Consider the following 20,407-nt stretch of genomic DNA (forward strand, 5'->3'; position numbering starts at 1 on the left):
ATCTGCCTCGTATACATGGATGACATCATCGTTTTTTCAACTAGCCTCACAGAGCATCTTGACAATTTGGCGAAAATATTTGCAACTCTTCAGAGACATAATTTGAAAATACAATTGGACAAGAGTGAGTTCCTTCATAAGGAAGTTGCTTTCTTGGGCCATATTGTAACGTCCGATGGAGTTAAACCAAATCCGGATAAAATTGATATCATTCGGAAATGGCCTATCCCAAAAAATGAAAAGGAACTTCGAGGTTTCCTAGGTATACTAGGTTACTACAGAAAATTTATTCGAGATTTCGCTAAAATAGCAAAACCCCTCACAAATGCTTTAAGAAAAGGAGAATCGATTACACACTCAAAAGAATTTGTTACTACTTTTGAGAAATGTAAAACAAATGTAAATATTGACAACAGACGCTTCTAATTTCGCCATTGGAGCCGTTTTATCGCAAGGTCCTATTGGAAGCGATAAACCAGTAGCCTTTGCTTCCAGAACATTGAATAAGTCTGAAGAAAAGTACTCCACAATTGAAAAGGAGCTTCTAGCAGTGGTATGGGCGTGTAAATATTTCCGGCCATATCTTTATGGACGCAAATTCATTTTGTACACCGATCATAAACCCCTTACTTATGGTTTGAATTTAAAGGACACCAACAACAGATTAGTTCATTGGCGTCTCTCTTTAAGTGAATTTGATTACGAAATTAAGTATCGACCAGGAAAACAGAACACTGTTGCTGACAGTCTTTCTCGAATACGAAACGAATTGAATGTAAACGAAAATGATTCCTCTGATGACATAAGCATGCACTCAGCTGATACGGACGACTCTGAATTTATCAAATGTACAGAACTACCACTGAACACATTTAGTAACCAGATTGTTCTCAAAATTGGTCCAGATGAACCTGACAAATATGAACAAATTTTTCCAAAAGTATTCCGAAGAACAATAACTAAGGTTGGTTTTGGAGTCCCAATACTAATTAGGGTATTCAAAGATTACATGGATCTAAGGCGCGTTAATTGCATACTTTGTCCAGAAAATTTGATAAACAGTATACAGATAGTATATAAAAATTATTTCAGCAGATGCAAATCATTCAAAATAGTTATTACCCAAAAATTTTTAATCGATTTAAAAACGCCGGAAGAACAAAATCTAGTGATTGAACAAACACACGAATCAGCTCACAGAGGTGTTTGGGAAAATAAAACACAAATTTCGAAACGTTATTTCTTTCCAAAAATGAAATTCAAAATTCAACAATTCATTAAAGTTTGTGAAGTATGCAATGTCAATAAATATGATAGACATCCATATAAAATTCATCTTGGTTCTACACCACACACTAAAAAACCCTTTGAAATAGTGCATATTGACATTTTTTTGAGTCAACCCTTTATATTCTTATCAGCAATTGACAAATTTTCCAGGTTTGGAACATTAATTCCTATAAAATCAAGAACAATTACAGATATAAGGAAAGCCTTGCTCAAATTATTCTCCACATATGGTACACCTGGATTGATAGTAAGTGATAATGAACCGGCTTTACGTTCCGCAGAAATTAGAGGATTAGCTAGTAATTTGAATGTCCAGATGCATTTCGTGCCCGCGAATCATAGTGAAAGCAACGGACTGGTCGAAAGGTTTCACTCAACCATAGCTGAAATCTTTCGATGCATTAAACCTCAATACACAAATCTAAACAATAAAGAAATTTTCCTAATAGCTTGTACCCTTTACAACAATACAATACATTCAGCTACAAGATTGAAACCTAGAGAAATATTTTACGGTTTGAAAGATGGACACGAACGGCCTCTCGACATTGATTTAATGCTAGAAGAAAAGAACAAATTCTATGATGAGGTTATTTTGGCGAATGAAAGAACGCAAAATAAAAATCTAACCTACCATAATAAAGGTAGAGAAATACAACCTCCCATAGAAGAAAATAAAACAGTTTATAAACTGATTCAAGGAATTAAAGGAAAAACTAAAGAAAAATATCACCTGACCAAAGCTATTGAGGACAAAGGAAGAGTAATTCTCGATAGGTCTGGACGGGAAATTCATAAAGAGAATATTAAAAGAATATGAACTAATATCTTTTTCTATTTTCAGGATGGACGTTTCATTAATCATTATCCTACTGTTCCTTCCCTTTTCCCACAATAAATTTATCCAATTACACGATATCACAAATAATCCTGGAGCGCTAACTTTAAGCGCTGGAGAGGGCAGAATTCAAGAAGGATACAATAGATTACTTCACACAGTAGATTTGCAAGAATTAGGAGTCACAATTGAAATACTGGAAAATTTAATACTGAAGGTTAATAGTTCAACAGGTGATTTTTCTAGGCTTATTTATATCAAGTTTAAGGAAATTAATAATACATACAAAGCCCTTCTCCCAAACATTCAAAGAAACAAAAGATCAATCGAAACATTAGGCAGTGTTTTAAAATTTGTTACAGGCAATTTAGACGCTGAAGATTTACGACACATTAATTCAAACATAGATGCTATTAAAAGATCTGAAAACAAACTAATGGAACAAAATAATAAACAGATTGTAATGAACCAAGAATTCAAAAATCGTATACAAACATTGACAAATGTAATAAAACAGCATGAAAATGTCATATTAAAATTGAATACTAGGATATGTAATTACAGAAAACACTAAAATTTCCATACTTTTTCAGTTAGACATGGTGTTACAAACACTAAGAACAATAGAAAATACGATAGCACTTGCCAAATTAAATATTGTAACCAGACAGTTATTAACAATCAATGAACTTAAAATTGTAGCCGAACAATTAAAACAAGCAAATGTTAAATTAGACAGTTAGAAGATGCATACAACTACCTCTCGATAACTGTGCTTTACCATGGACGCCATCTCATCATTAGCATCGACATCCCAAGGGTATCACCCATAATTTACGAAAGAATGATTATCGAAGAACTCCCAATCTTAAATAAAACCGTCAATATTGATCACCAAACAGTTCTAGTGCATTCCAACGAAACAATGGCAGTCTTAGCAGAGTTTGAACAAATAGCCAAAATCCATATTTATAAACGAAACCAATTGTTGAATATTACCAACGACTTGTGTGTTGCACCTTTAGTTCGAGGACGAAGTGGGAAATGCCCCTTCAAAGAAACACCACCCACAACAGAATATAAACTTCTGACTTATGGAACATTAGTAGTCAAAGCTACGCTAGAAAACGTTGTGATGAGCAGTACTTGTGGTATAAACCGAAAAGAACTCAAAGGCAACTACCTTATCATATTTCAAAATTGCTCTGTAATTATTCAGGACAGGCTATTCGAAAATCTAGAATTGCACTTCAACCACCCGATTAGTTCACCTCTCGAAATAAATCAAATAGAAGAAACCTCATTAGAAAAATACTACAACACTTCATACTTACATGAAATGCACATTGAAAACAGAAAGCATTTGGATTCGCTGAAAATACACAATTTTTTATCGATTGGAGCAATGTTTGCCTTAACCATGATAATCATCCTTGTTACAATCTACAGAAGACGCAACGCGATAGCAACATTTTTTATAAAACGCACGGGACGTGCTTCTCTTGGGGATGGAGTAGTTAACGACGAAACTGCAAACCCAACTTGGAAACAAACGCCAACCGCCCCAAGCGTGTATCTCGCTTCATCAGCAGCATCAAACCTCCCACGAATAAACATCCCGTCAGCAACGCGGCCAGCCAGCCAGCCAGCCGTTCAACTATCAACGAATAACGCACAATCAGATATTCCGTCAACAAGGTGTCATATTCCGCCAACTACCCAACTATCGATGGAATGCGCAGCGAGACCGTTGTATGCTTAGTTTAGTAAACAAGATTAGGGAAGTTATAAAAAGGCTTCAACAATTTGAATAAAGAGCATTATAGTAGTAAACGTCGAGGAACGTAGTCGAGTAGTTTTTTAAAAACCCCGAAAGGCCATCGAAGGTCTTGATTTATATATATATATATATATATATATATATATATATATATATATATATATATATATAATTTTTTTTTCCAAAATATATATTTTTATAAAGGCTCATATGGCGTTAGCCTCACGGGGCCGGGAGTTCAATATATATATAAATATTTTTATATATATATAAAAACAGGTTTTTTTTAATTTTTTTGTTAGGGTGCCCATTTTCATTTTCATTTTGTCATTAAATCGTATTATTTTTATATAATTTTTTAATCCGCACCGCACCATAATCCTAGTTCCAGTGTATGTATGTGTATATATATATATATATATATATATATATAAGTTATAATTGCTGGGCAACGTTCGGGTTTTTTAAAAAACTAACACTTGACTGCGCCAGGTCCTAACTAGAACTAACTAGATTTTATTTTCCAAAAGCTTTTATTAATCACAAAACACTTCGTCAGCATTCCATGCCGTTGTTGTTGTCCGTCCGTTGTTTATGTTTATCCGATGATGCGAACCGATGCTGTCGAGATGTTTATGTTCCTATTTCCAGTCTCCGGGATCGCTGAATCTGCACCTCGCGCGCTTATCTGTTGGCGGCAATTATGCCGTTCGAATTTGATACCGCCAAGGGCAATGCAGCTGCTGTTGATAATCTATTGTAGGGTTCTCTGACACACCTGTCCGTAACTACTCCCCCCCCCTTGGAGACGCAACGTCCCGATGCGTTTGATTCAATAGTTCCATATTGAGTTGTGGCTCCTGATTATTATTTGAGGATTTTTGTGTAAATATCCTGATTCTGAGATTATTGTTTTTCAATAAACAAATTGCAATTATTATAACGAGCATAAAACTGCATGTGGAAATCCCCACTGTTGCTATAGTATGTTGCTTATGGTTTTGTGTTATATCTTCTAAAAAATGTCTATTTTCATTTTGCAGGTCATCTATCGTTTTCGTTTTTTCGAATTTTTGTACGGAAATTTGCAATCCTTGGAGAGGTAAAACGAATGGCTGATTTTTCTCCGTAAATTCTAGGCTTGAGAACTTAGTGTCGTTTATTTGAATGGAATTTGAATGTTAGGTTTCTTCCAGTAATTCCGCGGGTGGATGTCACATGTGAATAAGTTTCTTGTTTGATTAGTACATGATTATCTGTTATGGATTTAATCACATTGTCCGTGCTGCATGATTCAAAAGTGCAGTTACCTGGTAATCCACGTAGAAGTTTCGAAAAGCAATTATCTTTGCTGAAGTCCAAAACGCTATTTTTAGTACAGATTTTGTTTCCTTCGACTTGTTCGCATTCCTTCGTCATGAAATATGTCTTTCCTGTGCTGATGATGGCAATCTTCGATGGTAACTTAAGTGTCTTGTGATCTCTTGGTATTGTTTCTAAAATTAAAGAACTATAAGGTTCCTTTTCAATTACTGGAATTTCTATAACAAATGTTAATTTTGACTGATTAAAATAAGCGATGATATTTAGAAAATCATAAATTTGTTCATAGTTGTTGATAGCAACTCCCTTTTCTTCTAATTTTTCTAAAGCAAATTCTAATTCATCTGGATATAAAATGTGTTTTGATATTATTTTTTGTTTTGCTAAATGAATCGATTCTATGATGCATTCAATATGGAATTTCAAATGATCGAGGTTTACATTGATATTGAGCACTTCTTTGAGTACTTTCAAATCCCTACTGTAGCCTGTTTCGTTTCTACTCCCTACTAATTTTTTTGTTATCAATGCCTGCTGATATTTCAATTGCTTTATAATGTCGTTTATTCTATCTTGCATCCTTAAATTGATTTTTATTTGCCTGTTGTTTTATGTGATTAATTCTTGGTTGTTGAATTTCAGTTTATTCAAATCGTTAGAGATTTCAATGAAGTCCTCGTGATCCATATTTCCTGTGATTTCCTTTATTCCTGTTCCTACAAAATTTAGTAATCCTCTTTTGGTACGTTTTCTTGGGAGAAGGCCGAAATAGAGACTTTGAATATTACTAAATTTAGTTTTTAAAATATTCGTAAGTTCTGAATAGTCTTTAAACGAGGCGAGTCCATCGATAATGACTTGCAGTTTATCGAAACTTGGCCGAAAGTCCTCTAAGTCTATCATATGATAAATTTTGTGATCGCCGTCTTTTAAAAAGCTATTTCCTGTTACCAATATGAGCAATCCGGGATTGTTGCTAAGATCCGTGATAACCATCTTGGTTGCGCATAGTGGGCTACTACAAAATACAAGATATAAAATTAGCTTGATGTCCATGATTATCGTCGCCTATAGAATGTTGTTCGAGGAAATAAGTTTGATATTATAATTGTTTTTATGATAGTTTTTTTTTAATGAGAAAATGTTACTCTCGCTATTCTCTTACTCTTCGCATTTTTGCTTTGTGTAATTTTCTGTTATTTGCGTCTATGTAGGTTTGGTTCTTGTCTTCCGTTACAAGAGCAGCTTCGAACCAATTCTTGGTTTTAGCTTTAATGCCTTGTCGTCTGTTATAGACTACCTGATCAATTCCTAATGGTGGGGGATCTTCTCTGGAGGCATTATACTGTTTGTGTTGCATCGTCTGTGTTTTCGTAATTTGTTTTGCTGTTTCCTCATAGAATTTGTCGCGATATTCTAGAAGTCTGCCACGGTCAAGGGGCCTTTCTTCACCCTCTCTTATTCCATAAAACACTTCTCTTGGTTTCAATTCAGTGGAGCTATGGATGGTATTGTTATATAGACTACATGATATTAAAAACATTTCTTTACTAGAAACGTTTTCGTACTTGTGTTTGTTGCACCTATAAATTTCGCTTGTAGTCGAATGGAAGCGTTCAACGATTCCATTTACTTCACTGCGATCTGTTGGAGTGAAATATTGTTGAATACCTAATTTATCCAGCATATTTCTGATTTCAATTGATTTCAGGGCTGGTTCATTGTCCGAAACGATAAGTTTCGGCGACCCATACTGTGAAATGAATTTTACGATGGCTTTCCTAATGTCCATCGTTGTCCTGGATTTTATTGGAATTAGAAACCCGAATCTTGATAGTTTATCTACCAGACTCAAAAATAAATTCGGTTGGGAAATGAAAATGTCGACATGAACAATGTCGAGAGGTTGCTTGGGAATTGGTGTTTCACCCAATTTCACAATTTCACGGTTTCCGTTCATATTTCATTCTATTGCAAATACTGCATAGAATGATGAATTTTCGGATTTTCGCCTTCATTTTTGGAAAATAATGGTGCTTAATAATTTCGCTGTGATTTTCCTTTATACCTCGATGAGAAGTCTCATGGGTATCTTCAATAATTTGGTCTTGTTCGGCTTCATCTTGAACGTCGTGTAATAATTTTTGCGAAATTTTTACCTTAAATGTTTTGCACATGCTGAAATAGTTTTTATATACAGTTTGAATTATGCCGATTAATCTTTCAGGACAGTGAATACAATTCGTCTTTCGTGGATCCATACATTCCTTGAAAATTCTTAAAATTGCGGGGACTCCAAAAATTACTTTCGTTACGGTCCTTCTATGGACATTCGGAAAAACTTCTTCGTATGTCTCAGAATCTTCTCCGATTCGAAGAATAATCTGATTGTGAAAAAAATTTACAGGTAGTTCAGTACAGGCTACGAATTCGGAATCATCCGTATCAGCGCTGTGTACTGTTGCATTGTCGGAAGAGGTGTCGTTTATATTCAATTCATCCATCTCAGGTACGATTCGGGACAAAGCATCTGCCACGACATTTTGCTTTCCTGGCCTATGTTTTATCTCAAAATCAAACTCCGAGAGTTGCAATCTCCATCGTACTAATTTAGAGTTGGGGGTCTTCAAATTCATGGCATATGTTAATGGCTGATGATCTGTGTAGAGAGTAAATTTTCTCCCAAACAGATACGGCCGAAAATACTGACAGGCCCACACAATTGCCAAGAGCTCCTTTTCGATTGCCGAAAAGTTCTCTTCGGACTTTTTCAACGTGCGGGATGCATATGCAATTGGGCCTTGCGATAGCACGGCGCCAAGAGCAAAGTCGCTGGCATCAGTGGTTAAAACAAACGGTTTATCGAAGTTCGGATATTGCAAAACATCGCTGTGCGTAAGCAATGATTTACAAAACTCAAAAGTTTTCAAAAACAATGGGGTGTGTTCAATTTTTTCTCCTTTACGCAATTGTGAAGTTAAAGGCTTAGTAATCTTGGAAAAATCGCGAACGAATTTTCTGTAGTATCCCAAAATGCCCAAAAATCCTTTTAGCTCTTTTTGATTTCTTGGAACGGGACGATTTTTTATGGCTTCTATTTTGTCAGGGTTTGGTTTGATACCTTCATCTGTTACTATGTGACCCAAAAATGAAACTTCTTTCTTTAGAAATTCACTTTTGGACAACTGAATTTTTAAATTGTCCTTTCGCAAAGCTTCAAGAATTTTCTTGAGGTTTTCCAAATGTTCCTGGAGTGATGTTGAAAATAGAATTATGTCGTCCATATATACAAGACAACACTTTCCAATGAAATCCCTCAGCACGTGGTCCATGACTCTTTGAAACGTGGCTGGGGCGTTTTTAAGCCCGAATGGCATTCGAAGATACTCGTAGAGTCCGTGCTCTACTGAAAAAGCTGTTTTGGGCACATCCTGTGGGTCAACCTCTATTTGATGAAACCCAGAGGTTAAATCTAATGTCGTGAAGTATTGACATTTTCCCAATTTGTCTAGAATTTCAGTAATATTAGGCAATGGGTACTTGTCATCTACCGTTTTTTCATTTACTTTACGGTAATCAACAACAAGTCGCCATTTCTTTTTTTTTTTTTGCAATTAATTATTTATTTATTCATTTCGTCAAACAAATGTAGACTACACACTTATACACTAATATTACAATGTTTTCTTAGGTTAAATATTATTTTTGCGGTACATGTTTCTTTTTAGCTGTTTTTTATTCATTGTTGTGTCAATTATTTCGCAGTGCTGATTGTATATACGCATCATGCGATTGATAGGGGCGTTATTTGCATAATTTGTTCTGGATGTTTTGGTTAGAAACAAATTTCGCGTTCTTAGTTGACGCCCAGGTACATAGAAATTTAGTTTTTCTAGTAATTCAGCTGACTGTACTCGTTGCGAAATTAGGTCATTAACAAAAGAAAGCATTGCAAATTCACGGCGTTCTTTTAGTGTTTGGATGTTTATGAGCATGCAACGTGCTTCATATGAAGGAAGTGGAAATGAGGTCCAGTTGAGTTTACGAAGTGCAAATAGAAGAAACTGTTTCTGGACTGACTCAATGCGTTCTTCATGTACAACCATATACGGGTTCCAAACGATGTTACAGTATTCCAGAATAGGGCTTACATATGTAATATATAAAAGCTTTATTGTGTATGGGTCCTGGAAGTTATGTGAGAAGCGTTTGACAAAACTTAACACACTATTCGCCTTATTTATTACAGAGTTGTAGTGTTCTATGAATGTGAGTTTACAGTCCAGGACGACGCCTAGATCTCTAACTATTTCACATTTTTCTTCATTTTGATTTCCAAGACATATTACAATATTTGGTACATGTTTTTTTCTGCTAAATGTTATAGAGTTGCACTTTTTCACATTCAGTGTTAGTAGATTTTTATCACACCAAGTATGGAATACATGTATTTCGTTTCGAAATGCTTCGATGTCGTTTTCATTTCCAATTTCCGCGAAAAGCTTCATGTCGTCGGCATACACAAGTACATTGATACGCTTGAGAACGAAGGAGATGTCATTAACGTACAGAATGAAAAGAAGAGGACCAAGATGAGAGCCTTGTGGGACTCCCGAAGTGACTTTTACTGGATTTGAAAGAGAATTTTGAAAATGAACAATTTGTTCACGGTTTGTTAGATAAGAATTGAGCCAGTTTAAGAGTCTTTGTTCCATTCCTATTTTCTGCAATTTGAAGAGTAGTAATGGAATGTCGATGCGGTCAAATGCTTTACTGAAGTCAGTGTAAAGAGTTTCTACGTGTTTGCCATTTTCCATTGCATTCAAAATAAAAGTCACAAAAGCCAACAGATTAGTTGCAGTTGAACGGCCTTTGAAGAAGCCATGTTGCATACACGTAATTCTATTCTTTACTTGTTGGAAGACTTTTTCGTTGACTATTGCTTCGAATAGTTTAGGAATGCAAGAGATAATGGCAATTCCACGATAATTACGTACGTCATCGCGATTTTCTTCGGAAAATGTGGTATATACTTCCTGAAAGAAATTTGCAAAGAGATTACAAATTTCGTTCGAAGAATTCCTCACATCCTCATCGAGATGCATCTGCGATGGGAAGTTATTGCTTTTGAGCTTAGACTTTACGTAATTAAAGAATTTCTTCGGGCATGATTTGACTTCAGTTTCGACCTTTCTATTGTACTCTTCGTGTGCACTTTTAATTGCAAAATTTAATTCTTGGGAAATATTTTGATATTCAAGCAAATTTTGATGACTTTTGTCTATTTTGTATTTTTTATGTGCTTTTTGTTTTTTATTCTTTAGATTTCTTATTTGAACGTTAAACCAAATAGGATATTTGCTGGTTGAATTTCTTCGTCTTCTTTTCTTCGGCACAAATTCTGATATTATGTTATTCAGAATTTCGTGAAGAAGATGTACAGTTAAGTTGACATCTCGTTCGCTGTTTAATAAAGTTTGCCATTCTATGGCTTGTAGGCTACATTTGATTGCTTCAAAGTTCGTCTTGTTATATTCCGGTACTTCTTCATACTCCCAGTCGATGGGCAATTGTCTATTATGTATAAAGATTGAGTATTCAATTGCTGTGTGAAATTTTTCATTTTTCCAAAGAGGAGTCATGGACTCATTCACACAAAAGTCGTCGGTGATGTTAGTAAATAATAGGTCTAGATAATATTTTTGGAAATTTTTTACATGATTTATTTGGTTAATACCGAGATGTGCAATTTCGTCAAATATATATTGTAGGGTTTCATTTTCCCCGACGACTGGGAGTAGAATGCATTCATTATCATTATCGGGAATGAAGTCTACTTTATTTTGATTGAAGTCGCCATAGATATGCAATTTCACTTCTGGTTCTAGTGTTTCTGCAATTCGATTTGCCGTCTGAAAAAATAATTCATACGACTTTTTATTTGCATGTTCGGGTGGGAAATACACAGAAGCAAATATGTGTACTTCGCCAGCTATAGATAATTTTGCCCATACATGCTCAAATTCTTTATGTTTTTCGGTTATAAGTTCCTCAGAAGTGAAATTTGCATTAATGGCAATGAGGACCCCTCCTCCAGACTTCTTCTGAGATAACGATAAGTTGCGGTCGTGCCGGAATACGTTAAAATTATTTCCAAAAACTTCTTCGCTTCTTACGCTTTCGTCCCAGCTAGTTTCAGTTGCAAGAATTACATTGAAAGAAGCGGGTAAAAGATTTTGATGAATTTCCTTCATTTTTGCTGGGCTTTTCATGCGATTGAAGTTTTGACAGTATATCAAAATTTCAGTCGCATTCTGTTGAGAAGGCGGAGAAGTTTTTGAAAGACTAATTCTACTTACTTTACTGTTTTGATTTTTTCGACTACTATTTCCCTCTAAGGGGCGCGTCAACGTCGTTGAAAATTTAGCGGACTGTAGAACTTTGTAGATGCTTCCCTAGCATGTTGCAGCCGTTGCGTGCATTCACTGGACAGAAATGCTCGGTGTGATGTGAGGTCTGCCAAGGCGTCAATGCGTGAAACTCCCAGCTCTTCGTGTACTTCCAGGAAAATTTCACGCAAAAGGTTTGTGTCTGTTGGTAGACCTTCAGCTGCGAGCATTACTGATGCACTAGTTCTTGTAATTCCACGAATACAAACAGCCGTTGTTTGGTCGTGGAGGAAGGACAGATACGTCCTCACTGTGTCCATTATTTTCGAGTCCCGTAGGCGTGCCTTCAAAAAGCGTCTGTCGCCGGCAGCAGATTGCTCCGTAATTCTTATTATAGGAGGTCGCATTGGGTCCAGAAGAGGAGAGCCTTCTCCAGGTGCTGAATTCGATTCCACAAGTGTTAGTGGAGTGGAATTTGCGTTTGACGTTGATTAGGTGCTGTTGTAATGCGGCTGATTTTCTGCTCGGTACGGGTTGATTGTTTCGCCCTTCCTGAAATTGATGTATTTCGGGACCGAGAGGCCAGCAATTGGATGGTCGGTATTTGATGGTGGTCCAGCAAACTGCACTTTTGCTGAGGCCAGCAGTTCCTTATCCGATTTATCGGCGCGTCTGTGTTGATTTTTGTTATTCGCATTGTTGCGAATGTGCTGGCTGTTGTTGCGTGCAGTTTGCTTTCTTCGCTTTCTGTTGAGTTTTGCTTTGTCGGCTGCTTTTTCTTGAAGCCTACGAATTCGTTGTTTGGCATCAAATTCCGACCAGTCCGGTTTCCAATGCCATTTATGGTCAAAGCGGCGCCATCCTGGAGAAGTGTGGTCTTCCTTCGTATGAACTATTTTGATGGATGCGCGGCTTTCAGATAGTTCCTCTTCTAAGCTTACAGTTGGCTTGATAGTGTGGGAGACACTAGAGGAAGACAAAGCACTTGCCATTTCTTCCATTTGTGTTTTTACTTCGCACGCCAGTGTGATGTGCGAGTCTGTCAAGTCAGTTTTTAGGGACTCGAATAATTGGGGCAGAAGGTCGATGGAGTTTGTTGTTGTTGAATGTTTTATTTCCATTTCTGCAACTGCGACTGATGCCGCTAATTTCGCTGCTGATTCTACTGCTGCGCTGTTGTCCGTTGGGGCTATTTCTAATAGCGATGTTATGGTATTTTTGCCTGAGGAATCTGACTTTTTGGGCACAATCCATATTGGCGAACACCAAGGGGATGTGCTTGGTTGTATGATTCCTTGTGAAAGCATTTTAGTGATTTGTTCCTGAACCTCTTGCTTGTGGCAATGAGGATACCTGTAGTTTTTAGCATGAACAGGTATTTCATCTTTAGTCACAATCTTATATTTAATTGCATTTGTGAATGAAAGATCAGTGCCTTCCTTATAAAATACATCTTGGTACTTCGAGATCACGTGCAAAAGTTTGGATTTTTCCTCTGCATTCAAATGGTCAATACGAAGTTCATTTAACAAGTTCATTTTTTGGTTGGCCTGTATTTCGAACATATGGAATGTTTCAAAATTATTTATTTCAACATCAATAGGATTGGAAACGCTAATTTCTGCAAATGCTGCTGAGCGATTTGTCACTAAGAGAAATGCTTTATTTTTATCAGCATGATAAAGACCTGAGTGAATGACGATGTCAGGGGAAATATTGAGGTCATCTTCTAAGAAAAAATCTCCATCGTTCGAGATTACTGGTAGTTTAATAATTTTCGTTTCGTTAGCATTGAGTCGAACTTGTACTTTGTCAGCATGCTTTCTGAGCATCTTGATTTTTGATCCACATGGGAAATGTAGTTCATTGACATTTGTTATGATGTTAGCTTGAATTTTCTGCAGAGATTCATATACTATCAACCCATCGAAAAAACTATGAAACTCAAAAACATAAAAAAGTTATTTCTTAGAACTAGGTACTTGTGGTAATGGATTAAATTCTACAAACTGATTCACCACAAAAGTACCATTCACATTTGTAACTTGTGATGGTTGAGTGTATCTGTATTTTTCAATATTTACATGCCGTGGGCTGATATAATTTTTATTCGCCCCGGTGTCAATCAGGAATTTCAATGGTCTCTTCGTACTTTGTATAGTTATAAATGGAATGAAATTATTCAAGTCACGGGAGGGTTCACCGCGACCATTTGAAAATTTAGGTCGTCGCACGCCGAATCCTCAGTTGGCTGCTGTTGTTTCGGGATTGGTTCGTCTTTTTGTTCCGATTCAGGTTCATAATCAGACATTGATTCATAGTCATAATAATAATGATAATAACGATAATAATAATGATAATAACGCATAATAATAATGATAATAACGCATATAACGCTATATATATATATATATATATATATATATATATATATATATATATATATATATATATATATATATATATATATATATATATATATATATATATATATATATATATATATATATATATATATATATATATATATATATGAATATACGTTTACGTTCTGTACTACAATATATACGTTCTGTACGTTTGTGTACGCGCCAAAAACTCGAAAATTACGGAACCGCTTGAGCTCAAAGTATATGATGCAATATACAAAACAACCAAACACATCTAGGATTGTTGTTACCACATAAAAAATTTAAAAATTCAACTCAACCATACAGCCACAATGTGCCACAGCAAAGCGCGGCAGGGTACAGCTAGTATAGAATAAGTAAGTTGAAAAAAAGGTATTCAATTTTTCGAAGATCGATCCTCTGGTATTGATTCTATCTGTGAATCGATTCCTACGTCGTTTAGAAAACTGATCCGTCAAGATCGATCTTTTTCTAAAGATCGCCCAATCCTAGCTCTGACGCGTTGTGAGTTGTCTATTTTTGACAAGGGATTATGTCTAACCGGAATGTAGGGGGGGGGGCTGATTCAAAATGAAATCCTAAAAACCGGAACACGCAGGAAAAAATGAAAGATTTCGAATGCTTATAACTCGATTATTCCTTAATAGATCGGAAAGATGTTTGCATCAATTGATAGGAAATTTCTACGCATATATCACAATTAATAAAATGTTGTTTTTCCTGAGATAAGCAATTGAATAACTGTGCTCTCTAAACGCCCTAACTGCCCTGTTTTGATTCTCCCGATTTACGGTTTCCACACATCAAAACCAAGGTACCTTACATTACCTGGCATTTGTTGAAATTCTTTACTTACACACCAAATATGTTGAATATAATTGAATTCGAAAATTGTTTCATTCAATCAATAATTTAATCAATTTAATCAAACAAATGATTACTAAGCCAACGGTAGTCTCGCATCAACCACCAGCCCCCCACCCATTTTTGACGTAGGATTACGTCTTTCGGGAACATATTGGGGTACAAATTTAAAGTCGAAAATCGAGTACATCGTAAAAAATGTCCAATTTCAAACGCTTATTGCTCAGTCATTTCCTGATGGATTGATAAAATTTTTGCGTCAATCGATTTCGGCACTCCATTACAATTTTTTATATTGAAGAAAATAATTTTTTTTATCCCATTTATTTATTTTTTAGGCCCATTAGCATTTTAGCTGTAACAGAGCCGGGTTTTAATCGTGTACATGTACATATGTTTATGTTTCTATAAACTGTAAATTACACAGTAGTTAGTAGTAGCCATTTAGGCGTTAAGTTTTCTGTTCCATTACATTATGGTAAATTACACAGTAGTAGCCATTTCGGCGTAAGGGTATTCTTTCTGTTCTTCCATTGTTCAGCAGACCGGACAGCGGAGACAGTTGATATTGATCATTGTTGGGTTATTTATAGAACAGCAGCCCGATGTTTCTTGCAGAGCAGAGCAGTTGTATGGATGAATCGATCTAATTTCGACCGTGGATCGATCTCCATCGCTGATGATGTTTGCGTGGACGTAGTTATTCTATAACAACACAAAGATGGTCAATTGAGGGTCCTGAGTTTGAACTCACGACCGATCGCTTAGTAAGCGAACGCGTAACCAAGTGGCTACGAAGACCCCCAAGAAAATAATATATGGCATGAAAATAACTAGCGAACAATTGAAAAATCTCAACCCCTATCCTAACGGAAATACCCATTTCTGATTGGCCGAAAGTGACGACACATGCGACGGGTCCCTAACAGAGACATCAGAACCAAGCTGCCTGGGGGAAATCGGCAAATATGTGCAAGTCGGGGGCATTTGTTTTTATTGCAAGTAAGATGAGTGTTACGATTAATTCTAGCAAATAAAATTCAAATTTGGAACTTCAATGTCGGTTGCTTCGTGAAATTTCATATCAATGACCGATCGTGTATTGTGAACAATTTAGCACAAGTGTAAGTGTAAAATTGTATATGGTAGCATTTGTGTTAAAAATGACTTGATTTAAGAAACGATTTATTTCAATTTTCATAAATGAAAACCAAGAGGTGTTCCCGCTCGAGAACAGGTCGTTTGGTTTAAGCTGACTGTTTTGTTGTGTTCATTTTCACTCAAGGAAAGTTTATACGGCGATAAAAATTGGAAAAATGAAGAAATATTAGAAAAAGTTATTTCTCATATGCTCTACATATAGTATTAGGTATTGTTAGTCCAATTAAAATTCGCATTGGGTTGATTAAACACTCAGAAAGTAAAAATTATAAAAGAAAATTACCTTTTCCATTTCAAATATGTTTTCTCTATATTAAAGTAACATGTTTTTACTGATGAGAAAAATTGATAATTGTGTTCGGTATTGGTAATTATCTTATATTTCATTGGTGAGTTTTTTTCTTTATTTCATCCATACATATCACAGGAGGCATCTCGTCTAGGAGCACAGAGGGTGGTTTTCATCATATCTCGTTCCACTTCAGTATCTTTTATTTTATTATTTAGCACCATCCAACAACTGTTTACCATCCTTCTGTCATCATCACTCGGTGAACACTGATGGAGTGAACAAACAACAACCAAACAAAAATGCCCTTTTCAGGGCCTCCAAATCGCTATCGAAGAGTTTAACGATGTAATTCTTCAAACATATCCAAAATCAACAGATAGCCTAACGAAATCCTACGTCAACTATGCGGTCGTGTTTCGGACACAACCCTTTTGTGACATTTTTTATTATTTCGTACTATATATATTACAACTTTTTAATATTGGCGTAAAAATATTAAGCGTGTATGAGTCACATTAGATAAACAAAAAGTCCTGCTACATATAAAATATAATATTGTTGGCGTATTGTTACTAGTATGTTTTTGTTGAAAAAACGACAGATTTGGCATCTAGGTTCCTCATGATTTTTCGCATTTCAAAACATCAAAACCAATAAGAATCATCATCATCACATGTCATGTGGATAAAGAAAAATAAATTCATTTGAATCGTTCACTGCCATCTGATGGTAGATATGAATGGAACAAGTGTGTACAGAAAGCGGAAAAAGTATTTATGTTTTGAAATGACACCAGATGGCGCTACTCTAAAAGTAGCGCCATCTGGTGTCTCCGAAAACCCGAAAACAAAACGCTATACCGATGAATGGAAAATACAGTAGAACACGGATTATCCGCGAAAGAAATTTCCATAGTAATTCTATAGAGTTTCCCGATTTGTCAATGAGAAGTAGGCACTTGCTCTTTTGTTTTTGCCATGGTTTTCACATTATCTAACCACTGGTTTACACGACTTTACAGATGGATAGTTTAATAATTTCTGTATTGATAAAACATAGTTTCCATGCTGAAATATGTTTATTTCGTGTTTGTACCTCATTTTTACTCCTTTATTGCGTTATCAGCGAATTTCGTTATGCGCAGTGGTCTAGCCAGACTATTCCCCGGATAATCGGGGTTCTACTTTATTTTCCATTCATCGATATTTATTAAATGAATTATTCTGTTATCGGAAAAACTGGTATTTGAATTTATCTGTTATATCTGATGAAGATCGCCATGTACCGTGATGGAGAAACTTTTGAAATTTGAATGAAATTCGCTCGATTGGGGATAGGAAAAACATTTACGCAACTATTTTTCATTTATTTATTTTTTGTTTTTTTTGTTGCGTATTCTATGTAGGAAATTAAAAACGTTATGCTGTAGCTGTAAAAAGTTATAAATATATAGTAAGTGGTGAACAAATCTTGATCTAAAACTGTGTATAACAAAGATGTACTAGGGAATTTATGGAAAAATAACTGATTATATACGGATAGGTTATTTTATCGCTTGTTTTAAAAAAAGGGAAGATCTAATCGCTCGATTGTATTTGAGTCGAAATGATTGCAAAAGGGAATTCATTAGACATTAAAATTTGTTTTGATTTACATGAGTTAATATAATAAAATGAATATTACTGGGTACAAAAGGTGGACTTATTCAAAGAACGACAGATTTTTAATCTCGGATTCAATCGATTTTCCAGTTTATCCAGTATTTCATTGAAAATCATCATTATCATTATATTTCAAGATGAATGGATTACATTGCGATGACAAAGAAATTCATTTAAGTCTTTCACTGCCATCTCGTGGTAGGTGCAAATAAAACAGCAAAAAGCATTTATATTTTATAATGAAATTACTAAACGACATTAGAGGGCGCTTCTCGAAAAGGCTTCAAAACAACACTCTATCCTCGAATATAAATATATAGCGTCGACATCTGGTGGCAATATATGTGCTTGAGAGACACATTATCTAACATAGGGGTTTTCAAATGGTGCTCCGCGGGAAATTTGTGCACCGTGGATTTATAGCAAATGCTCCCACTTGAAAACCTACCTCGACAAAAAAATTCATTAATTTAATTTCACTTGGTATATAGTGATTTATTTTGTTCACTCCGGGTCAAATGTAGTGTAACTGTGACGCACAACCGAATACGAGTTGTTTCCAGTTGGGTAATAACAATTCAAATAGGATTTGTTTTATTGACTAAAATATGCAGGTGCTCCGTCAAATATTTTTGCTATAAAAAGTGCTCTGCTATAAAAAAAAATCTGGAAACCCCCGATCTAACAAAATCTTTCTGGCTAGTTCGAAAGCAGTATTAAATTGTTAAAATTTGAACGATTTTTTTTTCTTCATTTAATTTGATTATTTCAACAACGTAACATTTCCTCATATTTGCACGAACATTCATTATTATGATATAAAATCATTATCAGCTACCATATTTGTTTATCTTTCTCTTGTATAACCATATTTCGTTAACAGAGATAATTTCTACATATTTTTCTTTTGGGCTTTAAGAGGCCAAAACTTTACAGTTCATTCGCCTAGAGACGTCGGTTAATCGTTCGATTAATTCAAATAATCGAATATCTGAAATTTTAATCGAGTAATTATGTATCGAATAATTTAAAATCAAAAGATGAATACATCGAATAATTGTCACTGTAATCGCGATTAATGAAAAAAGGAAATTTCTTAAGGTTAACGCATTTTTAGGTTAAGAAATATATAATATATGTAATAACTATATAATTATTTTATCCAACAATTTTTTATCCAACCATCTAACATCGACAACCCGATAGACCACGCGACCAGAATGACAACGTGATACGTGATTATTACAAGAAATAAATATTCGCTCGATTAATCGAATATTGAAAGATAATTATTCGAATGAATCGAATATTGAAAAATGCACCAACGATTAATCGATAATCGAATAAATGAAAAATTTAGACATCACTACATTCGCCTTTTACGAAGATAATTTGAACAATTAAAGTTGCTTGTACTCCCGATGACGAATGTACATTATCAACATGTACCGTGGTGAAAAACAATGACCCCTCTTTCCAGATTATCAGGTTCGACAGCGATTACAAATCGTTGATACGGATAAAAACCATTTTTCCTTTATGTTATTTGAAAGCTTAGAATATGTAATGACCCTTACTTAATTTTTTCCATTAATTTTTAGTACTCGCGATATAACTCATCATTATAATAAATCATTTAAGCTCGGTGTGTGTCATGATCTGAAGCCAAAGGCCATGACATCGTCCACCTGGCCCATGGGTATTCGTTTTCGAGAATTCGAAAACTACAGCTCGAACAAACCGGGGTTCTGGGATCCCGCAGTCGATCAACCGCAACCGGATACGCCGTCAGCGACCAACTAACGCCACAAACGTCTATTGTCTGTAACACCACCATTCGAAACCTGCTCCCGCCGATTTTAACTGTTCCAGCTCTGGTTAATCACTTAACCATATACTACCAGAATGTACGTGGAATGCGAACTAAAACAAATGAATTCTTCACGAAAATGGCATGTGGTGATTACGACATCGTCGTTCTTACCGAAACTTGGCTGCGACCCGATATCGCGAATACTGAGCTGGCGTCCGATTATACGATTTTCCGTTGCGATCGTAGTGAAAGATCAAGTTCTTTACGACGCGGAGGTGGAGTACTAATCGCAGTTAGGTCTTCCTTTCGTTGCTATTCTGTATCGCTCAGTAACTACACTCAATTGGAGCAAGTCGTCGCTTCCGTCAAACTCCCTGACCTTACTATTTACATATGTGGCATCTACATTCGGCCCAACTCTCATCCCGATGTATACACCATGCATTCTAACGCCATATGTGACATCTGCGACCGCGCATTGGACACTGACTCCATTGTCGTAGTCGGCGACTATAATCTCCCATACTTATCATGGACGTTCGACGAGGACATAAACAGTTATTTGCCTAGTAACGCCTCCACGGA

This window comes from Toxorhynchites rutilus, chromosome 3 (assembly GCF_029784135.1).
Source record: "Toxorhynchites rutilus septentrionalis strain SRP chromosome 3, ASM2978413v1, whole genome shotgun sequence".
NCBI classification, from domain to species: domain Eukaryota; kingdom Metazoa; phylum Arthropoda; class Insecta; order Diptera; family Culicidae; genus Toxorhynchites; species Toxorhynchites rutilus.